This window comes from Pecten maximus, chromosome 13, assembly GCF_902652985.1.
Source record: "Pecten maximus chromosome 13, xPecMax1.1, whole genome shotgun sequence".
Lineage (NCBI taxonomy): Eukaryota > Metazoa > Mollusca > Bivalvia > Pectinida > Pectinidae > Pecten > Pecten maximus.
This window is the reverse complement of record NC_047027.1, coordinates 12892980-12908389: the sequence shown is the minus strand read 5'-3', so window position 1 is coordinate 12908389 and position 15410 is coordinate 12892980. Positions and strand designations below refer to the sequence as shown.

The 15410-nt window shown below is 38.6% G+C and overlaps 1 protein-coding gene across 1 annotated transcript in view; it reads right to left on the bottom strand.

Moving 5' to 3' along the window:
• LOC117341066 (phospholipid transfer protein C2CD2L-like) overlaps positions 1 to 15410 on the bottom strand; it is a 106508-nt gene that overhangs the window by 89954 nt on the left and 1144 nt on the right.

Below are 15410 nucleotides of genomic sequence, written 5' to 3'. Positions count from 1 at the left end.
AACAGGAATACATGAATTAGGTAAGTCTGTGATAACAGGAATACATGAATTAGGTAAGTCTGTGATAACAGGAATACATGAATTAGGTAAGTCTGTGATAACAGGAATACATGAATTAGGTAAGTCTGTGATAACAGGAATACATGAATTAGGTAAGTGTATCATGTTTTAATGGACTGAAGTGCTGACTAATTTTCAAAACAAAAACATTCTTATTTCCCCAGTATCATCTGAGGACTTGGATTCATCCCTTTTACTAAATGTCACTTCTCGACTCATGTTTGTTCCTAACAATACAATGAATATGTGCATTTGTAAATGCAGAGAAAAAACAATTAAATATCTCAATTCAACTCACAGCAACAGTTTGTAATAAACCATACCACTTGAATATTTAACCAGTTTAGAGCTAGTTTCCTTGTTTATGTGACCTTTCCTGACCCTATTGTGTTGATGGAGGATATTAAACAATACCAAAACAAACGTCATTTAATCATTGAAGCTTCCTTATAAAAGCCAACCAACACCTATAAATATAATAATCAAATCATAAACTGACCTTGTACTGTGGTACTAGTCTGCGATTGTGTGTTCAATACATTTTTGTCTGCTCATTGGTAATATCAGAAACAATTGAATTGAGAGCATTACAAATGAAACAGTATATTGATAACATCAGACAGCCACACAGTGAAGTCGGAAATCGATGGTTCGGTTTCATTAGAAGTTATGTGAGGGATGTACATACATACGTATCTATGTCCCTGATTCCTGGTAAATTAGATTTTTTTTTAGAATCATACATTCTTGTAATGATCAATCTATAATCAAATTTTAACCAATTTAGAGCATTTCAGGTTTGATAATCCTCCCAACAACTCCACCCTTTCAGCCCACCCCTTTCGGTCCCGACCCTTTCAGTCCCGACCCTTTCAGTCCGAACCCTTTCAGTCCCGACCCTTTCAGTCCCAAACTTTTCAGCCCCGACCCTTTCTGCCCCGACCCTTTCAGTCCCGACCCTTTCAGTCCCGACCCTTTCTGCCCCGACCCTTTCTGCCCTTTCTGCCCCGACCCTTTCTGCCCCGACCCTTTCAGCCCCAACCCTTTCAACTCCCAACCCTTACAACTCCCACCCTTTCAACTCCCACCCTTTCAGCCCCAACCCTTTCTGCCCCGACCCTTTCAGTCCCGACCCTTTCAGCCCCAACCCTTACAACTCCCACCCTTTCAACTCCAACCCTTTCAGTCCCGACCCTTTCAGCCCCGACCCTTTCTGTCCCGACCCTTTCTGCCCCGACCCTTTCAGTCCCGACCCTTTCAGTCCCGACCCTTTCAGCCCCAACCCTTTCTGCCCCGACCCTTTCAGTCCCGACCCTTTCAGTCCCGACCCTTTCTGCCCCGACCCTTTCAGTCCCGACCCTTTCAGCCCCAACCCTTTCAGTCCCGACCCTTTCAGTCCCGACCCTTTCAGTCCCGACCCTTTCAGCCCCAACCCTTTCAGTCCCGACCCTTTCAGCCCCGACCCTTTCTGCCCCGACCCTTTCAGTCCCGACCCTTTCAGCCCCAACCCTTTCAACTCCCACCCTTTCAGCCCCAACCCTTTCTGCTTCCACCCTTGCAACCACCACCCTTTCAACCTCCACCCTTTCAACCCCCACCCTTGCAACCCGGCCCCACCCCAAGACATTGTACTTTACCCAATTGACAAAAAGGGTCTTTATTAATTATAAAATTAAGAGTGATATTTATCAGGCTTCAGCCTGAAAAAATAAAACATCATGTTTGGATTATCATATGCCAGACAAAAAAGAATTGGTAATAAATGTTGGTCAAGAAGTCAGATATATTTCTTATTAGATTTCATTTTAATGTTAAAGACAAAGAATCTGACTTTTATAGTATAGTCCAAGATTTCTTGAAAATGGCCACAAACCTTCAGGGTCAGGAACAACAATGTAGAGTCAGTAGAGTTAGTGGGAACTTTGGTATTCTTTAGGCCTTTGGAAGTTCTGTACTTATAAATTAATTCTTCCAAATTGCTCCATTTGGCATTAGTGTATTGCATTCTGAACAAAAATTATGCAAAACTTTTATTGTTGGCTAGCTGTAGCAGCATGTACAAGATTCCACGATTTGTTTGGTACACCTCACTCATGTGTAGACACTCTGATTACAGGGACCATTACACATATAATGATACCCCGCCCACCTCACCACCTATTATAACTGATCAGCTACTGCCAGCTATAGAATCCAGGAAGTGTTAGGAAGAGCCAAAACTGGTAGAATTTTTCCGGATTTATAGGAGAGCAACTATCTCTAGGACATCAGACGGTCAATATGTAGTCTCTGGATGTCAATATATATAGTCTCTGGGTGTCAATATATAGTCTCTGGATGTCAATATATATAGTCTCTGGATGTCAATATAAATTCTCTGGATGTCAATATATATTCTCTGGATGTCAATATATAGTCTCTGGATGTCAGTATATAGTCTCTGGATGTCAATATATAGTCTCTGGATGTCAATATATAGTCTCTGGATGTTGCTATTTAGTCTCTGGATGTCAATATATCGTCTCTGGATGTCAATACATAGTCTGGATGTCAATATATAGTCTCTGGATGTCAATATATATTCTCTGGATGTCAATATATAGTCTCTGGATGTCAATATATAGTCTCTGGATGTCAATATATAGTAACTGAATGTCAATATATAGTCTCTGGATGTCAATATATAGTCTGGATGTCAATATTTAGTCTCTGGATGTCAATATATAGTCTGGATGTCAATATATAGTCTCTGGATGTCAATATATAGTCTCTGGATGTCAATATATAGCCTCTTGATGTCAGTATATAGTCTGGATGTCAATATATAGTCTCTAGATGTCAGTATATAGTCTCTGGATGTCAATATACAGTCTCTGGATGTCAATATATAGTCTCTGGATGTCAATATATAATCTCTGGATGTCAATATATAGTCTCTGGATGTCAATAAATAGTCTCTGGATGTCAATACACAGTCTCTGGATGTCAATATAATTCTCTCTATGTCATTGTTTCAGCTATACACACATTCAAAGACTTTATTTCACTTTATTTAAGTCATTTCCTCACCAGGAATTTCAGGTCACAATCATCATTCAATACTTTCAGTGTTTTTAACATATTCAAGAACTGTATGTGATTAAATCAATAATTTCCCCTTTCTTGCAAAATGTGATATTGGAAAATACTTTTTTTAGTGTGAATTCAAAAGTGTTTGTCTCTGGTTTGGAATGTGTCTTTTTGTTGGGTTCTTTTCTGCATTCATTTTTCGGAAGAAAATCATTTAATTTAGAAACAAGGGAATTTAGGCTGAAATAGAGAATAATTTCAAATTGGTATGCATATGGGGCCCATTATTTGCCCCAAAAAGCCATAAGAAACAGGCCTAGATTTGAAATCTGCAGGTATATTTCCCTAATAGATATTGGTACATGTTTGTAGCTTTAATCAAATTGTTAAATGATACAATTTTCTCAGTTGTTTGGATTGATCCCTAGACTAAGGAGATAAGAATAGATTGACAGACTTTTCTGTGCCAATGTTGTGTGACCTTGGTAAAGGACCTTTAACTTCGACTCTAAATAGCATGCCAAGAGACTCCTGTATGTTCTTCTATTAAGTAGCCACCTGCTACTACAGGGGCTCCCCGAATTGATCCTAGCTGGCTGCATGTTCACAGGGTGGTAATGCAGGAAACAAATAATATAATTGACCCTGGGGTGTTCACAGAGCGATAAACAAGGAAAAAATAATATAATTATATATGGCTATTTCTGGCTCACCCCTACACAACTCCAAACAAGGCTCTGTATTTAGATTCTCAAGTGGGTACAAGGACGGGGATGTATCAACTGATAATAAAATGTGAGCTAACACCAGTTACAGATGTTTGGGTTGTAAACAATACACTCAATTGAGAGTTGATACAGACATGTATGGCCGATGGTGAAGACATAATGTATGTACAACACACTCTCAAGGATGACACTTAAAACACTACATCACAACCACTTATAAAATGTCGGCTTGGGTTTGGGAAATTCAAAAATCATGTTAAAGTTAGTTTTGCCTCCAAAGAAGAATCATCATCAGGGTAATATTTAACAATGTTTCAAACACCTGAAGTAATTTAAATACAAGGCTCTTTTCTATCTCGAGTGATGTTAATGTTACCATTTAACCAAGGTCAATACCAAACGATGGTTTCAAATTATCGTATATAGCTCAAAGACATGCACCTCCCCCAGTGTTAAAGTTGAGAATTCAAGTTTGGGAAGGGTTTTTTTTGTCAACCATTTTCAGCTAGCTATTCTTAAACTGATTATTCAGTAAAAGTGATAAATTAAAGGAAGATTATTTGTGGGTGGTGCTTATTTTTGTGGGCAGGGGCCCCGGGTTCATTAATGTAGACAGAAGCTGCTAAGCTTTTTTGCAGATAAATAACGACCAAGATACAGGTAGTCAAGATTATTGTGTTTATTCAAAAACATTTCCTTGCCTGGTTATAAACCCACCAATATGTCAATGTCGTTAATCAGTGCTTCTAGGGAAATTTACCCAAAGAAAGGGGGCTAGATTGACGTTACAGCTTGTACTAATAGTCGATGTCTCGTGAGTTTGGTCCCTGTTAGACGTCCTTATAGCTTGTACTAATAGTCAATGTCTCGTGAGTTTGGCCCTGTTAGAAGTCCTTACAGCTTGTACTAATAGTCGATGTCTCGTGAGTTTGGCCCCAGTTAGATCTATAGACGTCCTTATAGCTTGTACTAATAGTCGATGTCTCGTGAGTTTGGCCCCTGTTAGACGTCCTTATAGCTTGTACTAATAGTCGATGTCTCGTGAGTTTGGCCCCTGTTAGAAGTCCTTATAGCTTGTACTAATAGTCGATGTCTCGTGAGTTTGGCCCCTGTTAGACATCCTTATAGCTTGTACTAATAGTCGATGTCTCGTGAGTTTGGCCCCTGTTAGACGTCCTTACAGCTTGTACTAATAGTCGATGTCTCGTGAGTTTGGCCCTGTTAGAAGTCCTTACAGCTTGTACTAATAGTCGATGTCTCGTGAGTTTGGCCCCTGTTAGACGTCCTTACAGCTTGTACTAATAGTCAATGTCTCGTGAGTTTGGCCCCTATTAGACGTCCTTATAGCTTGTACTAATAGTCGATGTCTCGTGAGTTTGGCCCCTGTTAGACATCCTTACAGCTTGTACTAATAGTTGATGTCTCGTAAGTTTGGCCCCTGTTAGACATCCTTACAGCTTGTACTAATAGTCGATGTCTCGTGAGTTTGGCCCCTGTTAGACGTCCTTACAGCTTGTACTAATAGTTGATGTCTCGTGAGTTTGGCCCCTGTTAGACATCCTTATAGCTTGTACTAATAGTCGATGTCTCGTGACTTTGGCCCCTAGCTGTTAGAAGTCCTTACAGCTTGTACTAATAGTCAATGTCTCGTGAGTTTGGCCCCTGTTAGAAGTCCTTACAGCTTGTACTAATAGTCGATGTCTCCTGAGTTTGGCCCCTGTTAGACGTCCTTACAGCTTGTACTAATAGTCGATGTCTCGTGAGTTTGGCCCTGTTAGACATCCTTACAGCTTGTACTAATAGTCGATGTCTCGTGAGTTTGGCCCTGTTAGACATCCTTACAGCTTGTACTAATAGTCGATGTCTCGTGAGTTTGGCCCCTGTTAGACATCCTTATAGCTTGTACTAATAGTCGATGTCTCGTGAGTTTGGCCCTTGTTAGACGTCCTTATAGCTTGTACTAATAGTCGATGTCTCGTGAGTTTGGCCCCTGTTAGACGTCCTTATAGCTTGTACTAATAGTCGATGTCTCGTGAGTTTGGCCCTGTTAGACGTCCTTACAGCTTGTACTAATAGTCAATGTCTCGTAAGTTTGGCCCCTGTTAGACATCCTTATAGCTTGTACTAATAGACGATGTCTCTGGGGTTTCACGGTAATACATGTAAATATTATTTTTAACGATATTTCATTCATCAATTTAACTGATGATTTTAATAAATTACATATTACATTGAAAGGAATTATATTTATCACAAAATTCATGCTTAATTCATGTCAAAATGATTGATATTAAACTTTCTAATTTCCGTAAAGGATGGGCAAATTTAATTTGACTCCGACTCATTTAGCTTTTATGAGAAATTAAGTGATAACTTTCAAAATAATTTCTATACAGGATGTGCACATTTTCACTCAAGACTTCAAACTGATCACCTAATTGAGACAGTCATGTCATCAGATGTCATATATATATAGATACGATATTATGAGAATTAGCTGTATTACATGGATTACATGCTAGTATATATATCAGTTGTACTTGACAGAGTCCTCTCCTGAGCTAGTTATAGAAGTGTCACTTAAACCTGTACATAAGAACTATCAACCCTATATAAGTAACGACATAAACAGTCCATCGCTCTCATTTAGAATAGGGCATTAGTTTTCTGTATCTGACAGTTTCCTGTACAGAATTTATATGTTAATATAACATTAAATCATATTGATTTGATACAGGGGTCAAACACAGTTTTAAGAATCAACACAACTATATTTAACATTTTTAATAATTAAATTTTTTTGCGTGAAATACCTTAATTCAATTGCAACTTCAATCCATTTTATTTCCGATGATTAAATTGATTTCAGTTTAAAGTCCCTAAAGGAGATCCCCCAGATAAAAGTTATTCCACACCGACATTACAACAGCCTAAAGAAATTCCCAGAAAATAATTAAAACTAAATGAGAGCTCATTCAAATTCAGACAGTTTCCTGCAGCAAATTTAAGTCTCATTTTATTTAATTGGGAGAAATTTCACATTTCACATTACCCCATTTTATTTGACCCAAAATATTGTAATTGATCTTCATTCTAAATTTCATGTGAAAGAAACAGCTCTTGATATCATTCGATAATAAGAAAAAAATCTTTGGCTTTTTAAATGATAAATCAGTGCAAATTATATTGTTTTCCTGTATTTTCGTAATTTCTTTAACTGTATTTTCGTAATTTCAAAAGCTAAGTTTCAACATTCTTAAAACAACAAATACATTTTACTCCTTATCAAGTTTTTTGTAGTTTTACGGATTCTGTGATTAATATCATTGGTGATTTCTCATTTATGATTTTTCTGAGCCTGGAAAATAACTATCGCGAAACAAGTTATATCCTCTCTAGCTGGCTGGGATGTGAGTGGTCTCGGTGTGGTAGGAAACCCGAATACCCGAGACAACAGGTCGGGCAGGTGACCCCCATATGTTTTCACATATAAACGGGAATCGAACCCCAGTCGCCTAGGTGGAAGACAAGTGTGTGTTACCACAGCCAGCTGACCACCCTAAAAAGTCAGAAAAATCTCAACCAATATAATAGTGTCTTAAAGTGTTAAATTTTCATCTTTGTTTTTTGTTTTTTTTTTTCAAAATATTTTCCTGTGATATAGACTTAAATAAACTCCACTTCATTTGTAATCGTTCTACTGTGCTCTATAAAATACAAAATAGATTGGCAGTAAAACTTTGATATAAAAGATCAGCAAAGTTTACCAAAGTATGCTTTGCACACAGTTGTATTTTTAGTCTTATTTGTAGCAAAAGGTAGAGAGATGAGATGGAACAGCCGAGATCTCCATCACCATGTGCACGTCAGCACCTGCTGAGAAACATGTACTGATGGTGTCATCCTTCACACTGCCAACAAAGTCTACCTCAGCCAACAAAGCCTACCTCAGCCAACAAAGCCTACCTCGCTCAGTTTTACACCATTAATGCACACTTACAAGGTCAATACTCACACATAAAGGTTTTAAATCAATTTTCAAATGAAAATATATCAGGATTTTTGTTCCCGGTGAATGTATTTTTGGATATTGCAACATAATGTTCAACTTCCCTTAATTAGCTTTGATGTGCACACTACCAGGGTATGTTAAACTCATCATCACACTTTTACTGGTTTTGGGGGAAAATTTGGAAATATTTACTTCTAAATAAACTTTAAATGATAAGCAAACAACACCGTAGTACAAGACTTGTAAGAGCTTGGAGTTTATTAAACTATATTAGAAATTGATACAGTGGCTGAGTGACATGTGTTTGTATTAATTAATTAAGATTCATGATATTTGGGATCTAGCATTAAATGCTCATAAAATCTGGATGTGTTTATAAATATATATATTTCAATGTGCTATAGCCCACAACCATCAATACACCAATTATATAATTGGCTTTTGATTATGATAAGGCTACTTGTGACTTTTTTTATGTACATAACACCAGGACTATATTTAAGCTACATGAATAGCCATCATCAATCAAATTGAACAGTTTGCAATTCCGAAATTTGGCCCAAAGATTTATTTACCGGGTATGTGTATTCAGCTGTTTCTCTGTGTACTGGTTCAATAGAGATATCTTTTTTATATTCACAAAAGTGTGTGATATTTGTATATAATTATGTTGCAATATCAATATTCTGTCACTGGCATAGAGATACATTATGTACGTAGTTATATATCAGGCAATGTATAGAATTTAAATGTTACATAAAGGTACAAAAAGACAACAGGAAATACTTTTCAAATTCAGAGTTTCAATTTGAAACTGGAACTTGGAAGGTAAAAGTATCTATGTTATATCTATATATTCAGTATATGTGTAACATCCGTCCTTGATTTCCTTGTTCCGTTAATTCACTGATACAACACAGATTCTTACAATATCCCATCTCTTATCATACAGCAATTCACACCTCATTTTTACAACATATTTTCCTGATGAAAATTTTCCACTATCATACAATCTGTGACCTCTCTACACATACTAATCTTTCTGTCACATCTGGTCTGTGATGTTCATCGATGTATGAACAGCTTACACACTACATGGTCTCGTAGGAACATGCAATATTGTTGAAAATAAATGTGTCAAATTTTTCAAACAAAATTTATGAACATTACAATAAAACAAGAGAACATAGCAAAAATTAATGTAAACTACAAATTTATAATAAATCACTCTGATCATACTGAAGAGGCTTACACTCAAAGGGGACCAAAATCAAAATGAATCTGATCTACTATTGGTTTGCTGTCACAGGGTAGGGTGTATGCTTCAGTGAGGTAACACTATAAAGTCGGCACCTCTTCTGCACTATCACAAAGTGACAAAAAAACTTACCGCAGTCTCCCAAAATACGCACATATATATATATATATATGCACACGGGCGGCCATCTTTAAATGAACTTAGCTGTTGATAGGATCTGTTAAACAATGCAAAACAAACCAAACTATTCTACTTTTACAAAAAAAAATTCTCAGACAAAAATGTTCATACAATGAGGGAAAAAAAAGGAAAACCATCATAATTTCCATAAAAATACAATGGATGTGAAAAGGTACAATCACACCACCTGCCCAACCGTTACAACACCAACTGCTCAACCATTATGTCACCTACCTGACCATTACGTCACCTGCTGAACCATTATGTCACCTGCCCGACCATTACGTCACCTGCTCAACCATTACGTCACCTGCCCGACCATTACGTCACCTGCCTGACCATTACATCACCTGCGCGCAACCATTACATCACCTGCCCGACCATTACGTCACCTGCTCAACAATTACGTCACCTGCCCGACCATTACATCACCTGCCCGGGCCCGACCATTAGGTCATCTGCTCAACCATTACGTCACCTGCTCAACCATTACGTCACCTGCTCGACCATTACATCACCTGCCCGACCATTACATCACCTGCCCAACCATTACATCACCTGCCCGACCATTACATCACCTGCCCGACCATTACATCATCTGCCCGACCATTACATCACCTGCCCGACCATTACATCATCTGCCCGACCATTACATCACCTGCCCGACCATTACATCACCTGCCCGACCATTACGTCACATGCCCGGCCATTACATCATCTGTCCGACAATTACATCACCTGCCCGACCATTACATCACCTGCCCGACCATTACATCACCTACCCAACCATTACATCACCTACCCAACCATTACATCACCTACCCAACCATTACGTCACCTGCCCGACCATTACATCACCTGCCCGACCATTACATCACCTACCCAACCATTACATCACCTGCCCGACCATTACATCATCTGTCCGACCATTACATCACATGCCCGACCATTACATCACATGCCCGACCATTACATCACCTACCCAAGCATTACATCACCTACCCAACCATTACATCACCTACCCAACAATTACGTCACCTGCCCGACCATTACATCACCTACCCAACCATTACATCACCTGCCCGACCATTACATCACCTACCCAACCATTACATCACCTACCCAACCATTACATCACCTACCCAACCATTACATCACCTACCCGACCATTACATCACCTACCCAACCATTACATCACCTGCCCGACCATTACATCACCTGCCCGACCATTACATCATCTGCCCGACCATTACATCACCTGCCCGACCATTACATCATCTGCCCGACCATTACATCACCTGCCCGACCATTACATCACCTGCCCGACCATTACGTCACATGCCCGGCCATTACATCACCTGCCCGACCATTACGTCACATGCCCGGCCATTACATCATCTGTCCGACAATTACATCACCTGCCCGACCATTACATCACCTGCCCGACCATTACATCACCTGCCCGACCATTACATCACCTACCCAACCATTACATCACCTACCAGACCATTACATCACATGCCCGACCATTACATCACCTACCCAACCATTACATCACCTACCCAACCATTACATCACCTACCCAACCATTACGTCACCTGCCCGACCATTACATCACCTGCCCGACCATTACATCACCTACCCAACCATTACATCACCTGCCCAACTATTACGTCACCTGCCAGACCATTACATCACATGCCCGACCATTACATCACATGCCCGACCATTACATCACCTACCCAACCATTACATCACCTACCCAACCATTACATCATCTGCCCATCCATTACATCACCTGCCCGACCATTAGATCACCTGCCCGACCATTACATCACCTACCCAACCATTACATCACCTACCCAACCATTACATCTACCCAACCATTACGTCACCTGCCCGACCATTACATCACCTGCCCGACCATTACATCACCTGCCCGACCATTACATCACCTGCCCGACCATTACATCACCTGCCCGACCATTACATCACCTACCCAACCATTACATCACCTACCCAACCATTACATCACCTACCCAACCATTACATCACCTACCCAACCATTACATCTACCCAACCATTACGTCACCTGCCCGACCATTACATCACCTGCCCAACCATTACATCACCTACCCAACCATTACATCACCTGCCCGACCATTACATCACCTACCCAACCATTACATCACCTGCCCGACCATTACATCACCTACCCAACCATTACATCACCTACCCAACCATTACATCACCTGCCCGACCATTACATCACCTGCCCAACCATTACATCACCTACCCAACCATTACATCACCTGCCCGACCATCACATCACCTACCCAACCATTACATCACCTACCCAACCATTACATCACCTACCCAACCATTACATCACCTACCCAACCATTACATCACCTACCCAACCATTACATCACCTACCCGACCATTACATCACCTGCCCAACTATTACGTCACCTGCCAGACCATTACATCACCTGCCTGACCACATCATGGATTTTCCACCAACTCTGGTTTCCTCACAGAATATGATCATGATCCATCACATGCCTCAGTCTGGGCCAATAAGTATGATTTATATATAAGCTTGTGATATATTATAATTTGTTTTCGATTGCTGCAAAAAAACAGAGTTCACAATTTTTTGTTCCTAATTACATATTTATATAGTACGCTCTTAGGATAAGTAGCACAAGCATTTTGCTTGCTCCCGGAATCTTTTACACAGTGTCCCTTTCTTGCCCCCAAAGCTCTTAGGAAATCCGAAGTGTTACAGATGTAACCCTAGTAAATACTAACTTATAGAGGCACTAAAATAAACAAAGTTAAAGATGACCTCTGCTACCTACATCAGTAAAATTAGATATGGTTTAGCATACAAATGTCACTGATGGAAACCTTTCTCAACCCACTAAAAATCTATAGGTGTATATATACTGTACTAAACTACAGTTGGAGTTACACAAAAGCTGTGGGTTGATGAAGATAACATCAGTAAGAAACAGCTGCCTCTGTCACCTTACTGCCCGCCATTAACACCAGTTCCATATTAAAAACCTGTAGTACCACCTTTGGCCTTCAAAGCCAGCCGATTGATTGGCAAGGTACCACTACTTCAACCAATTAGTCCACATTATCACCGCCTTGCCTTAAAAGCTTGTCAATTAGCTCCTATGTAAAACTACTTAACTTGAAAACCTGGTCATTTTAGTCAACATCTACCACTGGTTCATCTTCAAATCTAGCCGATTTGTCACATCTTTAAAGTTGGATGATTTGTAAGAATATTCTAGATTTGTTACAATAAGATTAAGACACAAGAAAAAAAAACATTTGTCCATAAACAGGACATTTATCAGATCTTTGAGTGTATAATGTTTTCCACTCCCCAAAATCAAGTTTGACTTTTAGGATTGAAGGGAAATGTCTATATTTGCATGTTAAATTATAATTATGACCCTTCAGTTTTCTGAGAAAAAGTGATGAATGAATTCAGTAATTGCTCAAAAGCAAGGGTCGAACTGGATGTGCCGACTAAACATCAGGTAAAAAATTCATCTTGAAACTGATAGTCTGTGTCATCCTACAATCTCAATTAATGAGAATAAAAGAGCCAGGAAAAAACATTTCAGCATCGATATATATCACTGATCGGGCACTTTTGGGTCCAAAATTAAGTCCTTGCCCAAAGTTGAAACATGGTGCACGTGGTCCAATTAAACTGAATTAGAAATTTACGTTGTATTTTGAATTAATTTATAGGAAAAGGTAAAAACATGACAAGAAATTTTGCAGTGGGAATGTAGTCACCAATATTTACTTGCTCGCTGACCAAATCTACTCCAGCCACCAGACATCGGTTTTTTTCTCGCCCTGTGAAAGTGTATTTCTAATACATAAAAGATTGTTTTTGCTTGGTATTGTACATTATGTAATTTTTACAGAGGTATACAGTAAATATGGTCTAACAGTTAAATTTACTTCACAAAGAAAGCAGCCATGTTTGAGACGTCATGAACTGGACTTATCCAAGAGAGCGGAGGGGCGAACTCTATAGCCTAAAAGTACGTATTTGTACAAAGAGGATACGTATGAGCTCTATACGAGTTTATGTCGATCACACAATGACTGCCATAATAAAGCATCAGGAAATTTTAGACCTCAGATCTATATATAGACCATATGACCTATACCAATTCAATGTTTAATAGTCTGTAAATCAACATTTAAAGTGACAAAAGATTTTCTGTTTGAAGTCTGTTGAAGAGATAAGATTTCAACCCTAAAACAACAGTGTATATTGTACTTGTCTGATAATCAATTACTACTGAATTAATCTATACAGTGTATACTTCAATCTTACATGTGTATATATTACAAGACAATTCAGGAATTTGTGCTGTGTATTCTATAAAAGGGGTTGACCTATTCAGACGAAAATGGGAGTCTCGCTAAGTCGCTATATAATATAAATGGACTTTCAGAAAAAAAATGGGGTCCTTTCCGTTTTCCATGCTTCAAAAGGCTATTGGGATGGCTTCAATGCCAACTCTGCTAAGTCAATTATTTGTGAACATTGAGAGCCTGTTACATGTATATATCTATACCAGTGTTTACTCTCTCCATTTTATTTATGTCAAAACAACTTCACTACCGTACATGTAATCATAAACAATCTTATTTTAATGCACACAAATGTTAGTGCATGTCTTGAAGGGGTGGGGGGTGGGGGGTATTGTCAATTTCAAAATTTAAATACATCAGTGCAGATTAAAAATTTAAATACATCAGCGCTGAATTCTGATTTCATCTTAGATGGACGAGATTTCATTTTAGTTGGACACAATCTCATATAAAATACCACATCTCGCATGACATTCAAGGTAAAAGAAAGTTGGATCCTGAATACACTTTTTCATTGTACATTCAATTAAAAAAGTTGGATCCTGATCATGAATACACTTTTTCATTATACATTCAATTAAAACCGATAATGTTATTATATATTTAAGGAAACATAATTGATCCTACGTAGTTAACCTGTTCTTTCTGTTTGACATAAAACAGACTTTTGAAATATGAACAAAGCAGCAGATTTAATTTAATGGTTTTACTAATTTAACTTAGTCAAGTCTAAAATCGGAAGTTTCCGTCACAAATACAAAGGTATTATAAAGCTTAATTGTTTTGCAGGCAGCAGATATCAAGAATAACAATCATGGAACATAGGCTTTGGAAAATATCCAGTCAATGTGATTGGTTATATGTTCATGGATTTTTAACTAAAAGTTTCTTACAATTTCAGGTATGCATAAAATCAGAGACATATGGAGAGATTGGCAGCTCTCTATTTGCCCCTATGTCTACGTGGTGGCCCCTGACCTTCCCACAATCCTTTGCGGTCGCTCGGTTCAGTCTTCTCCTGAAGCCATATTGGAGAAAACTTGAAAACCAGACACATAATTATTGATAATTTCTATTTGAAATCATCACCAAGATCCATTGATGTGCTTTAATTTGATTAATATCAAAGTGCAGAAGTGTCAACAATATGAATTATATCACAATTTGCTGTCAAAGTGTTTGTATTTTGAGTATGAAAGTCAAGCACCACCACAGGGAAGATCAGCGGGAATCTCCAATTTTCGAAAACTCCCTATGGGGTTTTCGAAAATACTGATAAATGATCATGACAATGTGCATGATAAACAAGACCATATCCCATAAGTATGATAGTTTTTGGATAATGGAGTAACTTTTGTAGTGGCCTAAATAAAACGTTGTGCTTTTTGTGTGCATTTAGATAGGGCCTAAATAAAACGATGTGCTTTTTGTGTGTATTTAAAATTGACGATGTTTTGATCTGACGTAATGGCGGATTAACAAGAACATGTCGAATAAGTTCCAGTACATTGATACACACATGCGCAAAGCCCGATTTACCTGTGCTCGCGTGTGTTTGATAGGGGACAAGGCGCTCTCGATAAGGGATATGCTTGAGTGGTTACAAATATATGTCTCTGATTAAATTGAAGCAACAAAAAGGACACTAGTTATTTAATAACACTTTTTAAACCTGTTAGACATT